The sequence below is a fragment of the Manis pentadactyla genome, chromosome 10 (genome assembly GCF_030020395.1).
Source record: "Manis pentadactyla isolate mManPen7 chromosome 10, mManPen7.hap1, whole genome shotgun sequence".
Classification (NCBI taxonomy): Eukaryota; Metazoa; Chordata; class Mammalia; order Pholidota; family Manidae; genus Manis; species Manis pentadactyla.
Genome location: NC_080028.1, coordinates 4749244 through 4758893, shown reverse-complemented (window position 1 = coordinate 4758893; position 9650 = coordinate 4749244). Strand labels below are relative to the sequence as shown.

The following is a 9650-nucleotide window of genomic DNA, read 5'->3' as shown; positions in this document are numbered from 1 at the left end:
CAGCAGCTCTGAGACACACATGCACACACACACACACACACACACACACACACACACACACACAGGCACACCAACCAGAGCTTCCTGACAGGCCCAGGGACACACTCAGCTCTCACTGGGTTTCTGGAAGAGGCAGATGGGCACTGAGGGAGCAGAGCCACTGGCGTGTTCTCTAGGGGCTCCAGGGGTCAGCTGCCTTCCGGATCACCTGTGTCACCTTCATGCTTATCCCCAGTCTCAGGCCCCTCAAAAGGAAAGATCTGAAAACTTCCCAGAAGCCAGACATATAGGTTTTAAACCAGCAGGTTCTGGGTTCAAATACTGCCCCTGTCATTACTCACTGTATGATCCTGAACACTTTCTTTATAAAGCTTTATTTTTTTTAGAGCCGTTTTAGGTTTACAGCAAAATTGATAGATCTCCCACATGCCCCTGCCCCCACATATTCACAACCTGTCCCATTATAACACCCTCCCCCAGAGGGGCTGCACTGGTGAACCTACCCAGACATGTCATTATTAGCCAAGTCCCTAGTGGACATCAGGGTTCACTCTTGGTGCTGTGCATCCCCTGGATTTGGACAAATGTATACTGATATATCACCACTGTGATATCACGCAGGTGGTCCCAACAAGGGACATGACCAGAGGGACTGTTTAGGCAGGTTAAGGACCCTGAGACTGGCAATTGCAGGAAGCTGCTGCCATCCCCAGGGCTGGAGGAACAAGTGGAGGAAATGGGGTTTCCAGCGGAAGCAGGTGGGAGCCACCGCCGCAGAAGGCCCTCCAGGCAGGAGCCGCAGTTCATGGGCAGCGGAAGAAGTGCCCCCACCCTCTCCCTCTCCCGCTGATCTCCAGCTGCTGCCCCCCCTTGGCCGGACCCAACCAGGTACCGGGGAATGCAGTCCACCAGGTGGGCACAGACAAGGCAGCAAATGGATCTGGGGGCAGGAGGGCACACATGAAAAGTGACGGTCAGCACCGCTCATTATGGGGTCATTTATTTATTCATTCTTTCAGCAAACACCTATTTGGCACCTTCTAAGTGCCAAATACTATCCTAACCACTGGAGGGGGTGGGGAGACGAGTCCTCTCAGGGAAATTACCTCTTGGTGGATGAACTAACCGATACATAGCCAACTGCACGATAGAATGCCAAGTCCAAGTGCCAGGAAGAAAAACGAATCAGGGCAGGGGAACAGAGAGCAAAGGGGAGCCTACTGAGGGAGTCCAGAGAACACGCTGGAAATCCCAGGATGCACTCACTCCCTGTGTTTGCTCCAGCTTGTCCTTCGGGCACTCCCTGGCCCGCCACCCAGGTGGAGCTGCTCATCCCAGGACCCTGGTGGACCCACCAGCCCACTCCCTCTCCTGAACTCATGTCACCAGGAAGTCCACCACCTGACACATCTTTAACACCATTTGGGGTCGGGGGGCAATGGGGGGAGCTGGTAGCTTAGCTTCAAACATGCAAAACGATGGGAGGGAAAGTTTTAACCCTGAATATGGCAATAAATATTTGCACAATTGCATTTCAAAACTTTAAAACAATCTCTACACATTAAAATAAATAAGGACCAGTAATCATCACCACGGGATGCCCAGCCAGCTGGCCTGGCCCGTGGCAGCACAAGGCTTCCTGGCCTCTACCCAGCACCGACTGTGAATCCTGCCAGAGAATTCCTGGACCAGGAGCCACCCTCCCCACAACAGTGTCACAAAGGAGACAGGGTGAGCCTTTTTAAATGAAGAGTGCAAAGAACCTGGCAGACACTCTGGAGTGTGAGATGCGGGGTGCTAGTTGCGGAGTACGGGACATGGGGTGTCGGACATTTCCCCCAGGGCGGTACTTCTCAAACTTCACGGAGATTGTGAATGGTCTGGAGTGCCCGGATTCCAAGGCCCGGCCTCCTTTCTGTAACTCTGCCGTGGAGCCCGGGGAGATGCATTTCTAACAAGTTCCAGGGTGATGCGGAAGGAGCAGGTCAGTCCACACTTTGGGAACCGCAGCGCGGGGCCGCTTATTTGCGGGAAGGGTCTGCCCCAGCCGGAGCGCCAGGGCCGGGGCTGAGTGTGAAGGTCCGGTTTTTCCTCCCGGCTCCGGCGTGCCGCACAGGCCGGGCTTGGGGAGGGGGCGCTCAGTGGGCATCAGAGGCCCGTCGCAGGGTAGGTTACCGGCCGGGGAGCCGCTCGGGGCCGCCCGGTGGCCGGGGGGCGGGGGCGAGCCCAGCCCCGGCGGGCACCGCCCGCAGCCTGCGCACTGCAGCCGGGTGGGGGCTCCCGCGAGGACACCCCGCGTCCCCAGCTCCCAGCTCCGGCCCGCCCCCCGGAGGGCCGTGGCCGGGGGGCGTGCCTGCGGCCAGGTCACCGCCCCCTAGTCCCCGGCGGCTCCGGGTCCGGTGCCGCTGCCGCGTCGATCGCCCCCCACGCGGGGGCGGGGCGGGGCGGGGCGGGGCCTCCGCGGCCCCCTCCCCCGGCCCCGGGCTCCGGCTTATGCGCGGTGACAGCGGCGGCGGCAGTGGCGCGGGGACCAAGGTGAGCTGCAGCGGAGGGTCCCGGAGGCCCGCCGGGGGAGGGGAGCGGGTGGGCCGGGGGCGGCAGGGGCGCCCCTGCGGGAGGCGGGGGCCGAGACGGCGCCGGTGGCATGGTGCGCGCGCGCGCGGGCGTGTGTGTGTGTGTGCGCGCGCGTGTCGCGCCGAGGGCAGGCACAAGGGGTGGGATTGGGATCAGGGGCCCCTGGGATGGGGGTCCCGCCTCTCCCACCGCGAGTGTCCCCGGACCTCCGGGCGCATCCTCTCTCCGGGCTCTCTCCCCGCGCCCCGCCCCCTTCTCCTCTCTGACTTTCTCTCCGTCTCTGTGGGTGGGTCTCTGCGTGCCTGTCCAGCCAGCTGTCCAGCCGCCTCGTTTCCTGATCGTCCTTCCCCGACACTGCCTCCTCCCCACGCCAGCTCTCCCCTCCCTTTCCACTGCCCCACTTAATAGGGCAAACAAAGATGATAGAGGGAGGGAGACCCCTCCTCTGAGAGCCCGGTCCTGGCTCAGGGTGGGGCCCCACTCCCTAGCCTCTGGCCTGGGACTCCCACCACCTTCCTGCGGGGAGCTGGCCCTGCAGAGCCCTTGAGGGTAGGTTGGAGTCGGCAGGAACGTCTGAGGGCAGAGATCCCCAGGGCTGGAGCCCCTAGGGATCTCTGCCCTCAGAACCTGGGGAGCCCCCCTCACATCCCTTGAGGGATGGCACAGTGGGCAGACCTCCCTGGTGGGGGTTCTGGGCCTTGGACGAAATCAGATCATACACTCCCAGTGTTCACATGAGCAAGGTCTGATGCTCTCTAAGATCTCTTCTGATAGAGCCAAGACGGGGAGAACTCGCCGGGGTGGGGGAGAGTCCTTGGCCCAGAGTCACAGGGTGTGGTCTCAGCCCTGCCAGGCCAGGCCACTTCCTGTGGGCGGCCTCCATTTCCCCGTCCGTGGCATGGGGCAGCAGTGAGCTGTGTGCGCAGCTGCTGGGAGGACCTGTGGGATGGCCATCGCTGTCCAGGAGACTAGTGGTGCTTTTGGCCAGAACAGGACCCTGGGATCTCAAAGGCCAAGCCCTGGGCTGCATCTGGAGGCAGAGGGGACCTCCCTGGGGCCTCTCAGACCTTCTGCACCAGGCCCAGCCCCAGAACCCTTCCTGGAGTGCTGAGCTAGGGGCTCGGGGAGTAGGGTCCAGGACCACCAGATGGTCGTCTTTCATGATGGTGCTTGACAAAATGCCAGTTCCTGGGCTCCTGCCCTGACCACTGAGGGGCACATCAGGAATCCGCATTTTACCATCACCACCCCCAACCCTGATGCACGTGCATGTGTGAGCATTCCAGGTGGTGACATTGGATGGAAGGTCATATAGCTCCCTCTGGCTGGCAGGGTTTGGGGTAGATCCAAAAGGGGCCCATTCTAGGGGCGTGGCCTTGCTGTGCCCCTGGGCAAGTCACTTCCCCTCTCTGAGCCTAAGTCCCCATCAATCAGAGAAGGTTAGGGCCTCCGGAAGGTCTTCCCTGGCAAGTGGTCTGGGATTCTGAGCTCTTTGTTTAATGTGTTAGGGGGCTGGGGGGGTTGCTGTAAAGTCAGGCCTGTGTCAGCATCCAAGGGCCACCACTGGCTGGCTGTGTGGCCTGGGCAAGTCACTTTGCTTCTCTGGGCCTCAATTTCCTCATCTAAAAACTGGGCATCATAATACTGCCCATTCCTTACGGGTCCTCAGGGGTCCAGAGGCATAATGCCTGACACATCACAAGCCCGCCATGAATGTGGGCCTATCACGAGAATGGGTGGCACTCTTTGTGTATGTTGGCAATTTTAAACTGTCTGGTGATGGGACAGTCACATGGACTTAATTTCTCCTCAGCAGGGAAAGTGGTCTGTGCAGAAACATTTAAAAGCTAATGGGTTTTTTTTGTTCCTAATGGATGGCTTAAAAGGCCTGGGGATGGTCGAGCAGAATTGCCTGGGCAGAGACGGACAGTATTTTATGGGATCCGGCCGGCTGCTGGTGCCAGCTCTCCTGTTCAAGGCAGGCACTGGGAGGTAACAGGATGTCTCCCAGGTGAGTCAGGGGAGCAGGACCGCAGGACGGACCGACGCAAGGAGGACAGAGAAAGCCAGGGCCCTTCTAGGTACCGCAAGTTGGGGGCATTCATGGATGTGAACAAAATCATCTCCCTGGACATCTGTGAGGGCAGCAAAGCTCTGGAGCACCCATGGAGGGACAGGGAAAGTCCCATTCATTCAGCCACTCACTCATTCCCGCAGGCCTTCTCCGGGCCTGGCAGATGGCAAGGGGGGGTCCCCAGAGAGACACACACAGAAAAGGGGGGGCCGTACATGCAATCTGGATGGGGAGCTATCAGGTCTGACGGTGGGGTGAGTGATCCTCAGGGTCAAAGAGCAGGGTCGAGATGTCGTGCTCCAGGACTGCCCCTGGAGGCCAGGGTGGCCCCCGGGGGTATAGATGCTGAGGACTAGCTGCCTCCGAGGCTACAGTCATCAGCTATGAATTACAATCTTGGGCTGCTGTGGAGATGAGGTTAGTGGAGCAAGCAGGGGAGGTGACTTCCTGGTGACAATATAACCTTTTTTTCTTTTAACCACATCCCTTTTCATGTGTCAGAATCGAATCTTGGTGGGGGAGCCCCTAGTAGTGTGGTGGGTGCTTTGAGGTCTGTAGGGGAGCATAGTTCTTGTGACTCAGGAATCCCTCATCTTGGGGGAGCAGCCTTGGCGCTGGTGATGCCTATGGGACTTGGCTCTGGCCTCAGCCCCTGGCTCTGGGTGGCTAGGAGGAGGAGCCGGCAGGATCCAGGCAGACGCTGCAAAGGCTGGGGGCCCCAGGGCCAGTGCACGTGCTGTGAAGCCCAGCTGCACCACTCAGTAGCTGCCTGGTGTGGGAAAGCGGCCTCACCTCTCTGAGTGTCAGTTGGCTCATGTGCATCACGTAGACTGGAAGAAACACTTTAGGTGATTGTGTGCAGGGGTTCAGAGCCAGGCTGCTTGGGTTCAAATCCTGACCCTGCACCTTGCCAGCTGTGTGACACTGGTAAGTCACCAACCCTCTGCCTGCCTCAGTTTCTCCATCTATAAAGTGGTGATAATTGCAGCATCCATTGGTGAGGGCGTTACGTGGATTACATGTCTTCACATAGGCCCTTAGAAGGACATGCCCTGTGTTAGTATAGTGAAGGGGCTAAAGGCCTTTTCTGTGTTGCCGAACCAATCCAACAAAAACAATCTGCTGGAGCCAGAACAGAAGAAAATTCAGGAGGAGAGACTGTGGGGAGAGAGAACCCCAGCTGGGAGGGCAGTCCCCTTTCAGCCCCATGGTCTGGTCCTGGCTCCATACTTACACCATTGTGAGTTTGAGGGGGTCACCCTCTGTAGCTTGGTTTGCAAATCTGTGAAATGGGAATTTTTATTTCTGCCCCACTTAGCTCCCATGAGTGGGCAAAGTGAAGCTATGAAACAGTAATAGTCAACACATATGCAGTCCTTGATAGGCACCTGGAAGGCATCTTAGAAGTTTACATATTTGCCTTTATTTAACCCTCTGAGGTCCTATGAGGTCATTGTATGATCCCGTTGTACAGAAGAAGGCAAGACACAGAGAAGTCAGTATCTTATCCAAGGTCACACAGCTGGTAAGACTTTGGGTCTGATTAAGATGAACTGAAAGCCAGCCATTGAGGCCACTTCTTGGTGAATAGACATGCTGCCCCTGCTTGATTATTCCCAGTGACAGGGAGCTCACTACCTTATGACCCCCTACAATTATTAGTCTAGGACTAGAGTGGGTAGTGCTGATGGTCCTGGTTCTCAGCATGGAGAGGCAAGGTGGGGAGAAGATCCTGAACTTGGCTTTGGCCATGCTGGGTTTCAGGCCCTAGGAGGCCCAGCCATGGAGAGGGGGAGGGTGGTACCAAGTTCATCACTCGCATCTGGTCCGTCCCAGAGACCAAATCTGTATCTGAGAGCAGAAAACCCTCAGCACAGCAGGACAGACAGCAGAACAGACTGAATCCTTAAGGTGGACCAATCCTCTTTCTAAAGAACATGTTTAATTATAAAAGTAACAGCCAGGTTTTATGAAGTCTGGAGAATAGACCCCAGTTTTACCTGTGCCTCACTCCCTGAACATCCTCATTTTTGTGTATCATTTCCAGTCTTTTACTATATATATATAGATTTTTTTTTGTTTCATTCATCTTCAATTACATGAGCAACATTATGGTTACTAGACTCCCCCCATTATTAAGTCCCCACCACATACCCCATTATAGTCACTGTCCATCAGCATAGGTCTTTTTCTATATTTTTTAAAGTATCTTGATACAGAACTATTTGTACATGATGTCATCACAACACATGTAAAGTTTTGTATCCTGTTTTTTTTTTCACTTACTATCGTACCACAAGTGTTTTCCCCCATTCTAAATGGTCCAGTAGCTCCTAAATAGTGATGATATTTTTTAGTGGCTGCACCATCCGTCCCACAGATGTCCGTCATATCACAGACCATCCCCCTTTCAGTGGAGCCCCCACATGGACAATGATGTGAAAAGCAGGTGTTGACTCCAAGATCACACCGCAAAGGTCTGGCTGCTCAGCCATGCCAAGCTGTGTGACCTCAGACAGGGCCCTACCCCTCTCTACAGATTCCCGCTCTGCTATGAAAGGCGGGTAAGAACCCCATGTCACAGGGCTGCTGACAGGAGTAAACAGAGGGGGTTGATGTCAAGGGGAGTGGCTTGCAATGTGGTAGCTATTGTTACTGGTATTGTTGCTGGCATTATTATTATTATTCAGGTCCTATCTGCAAGCAGGAGCCAGGCTCTATACATTCCTATGTCCCACTCCTAGACATGTTCAGTAATATTGACTGATGTGATTCCTCATGTTCAGGTCCCTCCAAATAGAATGAGTCTCCATGAGGGCCAGGTGCTGGGAAACCCTTCATTTACACAATCTCATCTTGTCCCCCATGAGTGGGGTCATCAGCTCCATTTCAGAAGCAGGCTCAGAGAGTATGGTAGGCCCACCTAAGGTCACACAGTGAGAAGGGGAGAGCCAGGAATACTTCCCAGAGGAGGTGGCAGTGGCCCTGGGCCAGCAGGATGGGGCAGTTGACTAGGCCAAGGGACAGAGGGCTGATGTTCTAGGCATGGTGATGAGGAACATGGGAGCTGTTCACAGGGCAGGGCCGAGCCCAGCACCCAGCACCCAGCACCCAACATGGGAGGGGCAGAGCCTGGGTAAGGCTCAAGGAGCATTTGCTGAGCTGAGCTAATCTGAAGTCACAGTGGGGCAGGAATGAGTGGCTGTCTGGGCTGCCAATCCCACCCCACACCCCACCCAGCTACTTTCTTCTGTCTGGGCAGGAAGGGGTGCACTGCAGGCTCGGAGGCTGCAGGCACCTTCCTGGGGCCTCCTCTATGAGCAGTGATAAAATATTTATCAGAAACGCCAGCAGCTGGGCTTCCCTGCAGAGGGTACAGCAGGGGCAGCTCCCAGCCCTGGACCTGCAGCATTGCTGAGTCGTGCTGAGTCACAGGGGAGCCCAGTGAGCTGCCTGCCTGTGCTCCCCTTGGCCCCCGTGCCCTTTGGCCATGTGGATGCCTCATAATGTGTAAGCCGTTCGGCTGCCCACAGGGCTGGGGCTTCCAGTGTGGTCAGTGCTGAGGGTTTGGTTGCAGAGCTCACCCAGTGGCCAAGGTCCCAGACAGAGGAGGCCAGCGGGCAGGGATCCCTGTGCAGCCACCCCTGCAGGGTCCCACCTCCTTGGTCCACACAGCATCCAGCAAGGTAGGTCCTCTTTCCCCTCTGTTTAGGGTGGGGACACCAAGGCTCGGAGCAGGAGCGCAGTGGGTCGGGTCTCGGGGCTGTGAGTGGTCCGCAGGGATTTGACCCTCATCTGTCTGGCTCCTGCCCCGACGGTGCCAAACAGGCTTCTACCCTGGAATCAGGCCTGGGGCGTCTGTCCATCCTCATGCATCGTGGAGCTGCAACTTCAGGTTTGTGCCTTTGATTCTCAGAGTCACAGCAACAATAAAAAACAGTAACAGATGGCTTCTTCCTACTGCCGTGTGGTGAGGGAGGACGAGCCGGGCTTTCGGAGTCTTTTGTTCACTCATTCATAAAATCCATTCTGGGTGCACCAGCCACAGGCCAGCATTCTACACCCCAGGGACCAGTGGAGGACACAGGCCATGGTGGAGGGAACCTGTGGAACCAGAGAGGGCTGGGTTCAGCCCACTTTCCACTTACCTGCACACTGTGTGACCTCTGGCAGGTTGCTCCGCCTCTCTGAGCCTCAGTCTCCAATTTGGGTAAACTGCTTTCTGTGTGAGGCTCACCCCTGTGTCCTTGGCCTCCATCACTTCTGCACATCGGCCTGATGGGCATCACCTGGCCTTAGGAGTGGCTCTGATTTCCAGAGCGGTCCAGCAGTCTTTGCCATTGGATCCCAGGAAACAGCCTGGAGCCGCTGCCTGGGGCCTTGCAGAGGCTAAGGTCGTCAGAGTTCTGAAGGGAAGCTCTGGTCCCTGGAGCCATGCTTGCAGCCAGCAGCTTATGAGGGAGCCAGGTCGCATGCAAGCTACTGATGGGACACCTGTGGGTGGCTGTGTCCTCTTCACCCCAATTCTGGACCTGGGCCACTGTGTCCCCCTTACTGTCCTCCCACACACCCAGTGTGGTATCCCATTCGCTTTCTTCTTTCCCCACCTCTTGGCCTCCCCCACTACTTCTCTGCCTGGAATTTTTCCTTTCCTTCTTTCCTTCTTTCTGTTGGTTTTTCAAGCCACTGTTGGAAGGCACCCTCTTCCAGGAAGCCCTCCTGGCTGCCTTGCATCCACCCCACGCAAAGTGGGCCAGTCTCTTGGAATCTTTGCTCTGTTTTGTCAGGATAGCATTGAGCACCCCATCTCCTTCCCCCAAGGGCTCCCAGTAGGGGCTCCACTGGATTTATCTCTGGGTCCCAGGGCTCAAGTTGAGACTGGCACACAGTGAGACCCCAGGAGTGTCTGATGAATGACAGAGAGCAAATGAGTAGTGGACATCCAGGGCTGGCTTGGAGTTTTAGGCAGGTGTGGTAAGGAACAGGAGTGGGACCTTACTGC

At 56.5% G+C, this 9650-nt stretch overlaps 1 protein-coding gene across 2 annotated transcripts in view; it reads left to right on the top strand.

The window, feature by feature from the left end:
- Nucleotides 1-1786: 1786 nt before the first annotated feature.
- PRR5 (proline rich 5) overlaps nucleotides 1787-9650 on the top strand; it is a 54592-nt gene continuing 46728 nt past the window's right edge. The window contains exon 1 of one of the 2 annotated variants that reach the window (XM_036931334.2): nucleotides 1787-1984. The gene's annotated coding sequence lies outside the window, so the exon portion shown is untranslated. Of the gene's footprint in view, nucleotides 1985-2399; nucleotides 2536-9650 lie in introns of those variants that run through there. The other variant, XM_036931330.2, reaches the window with a different exon arrangement.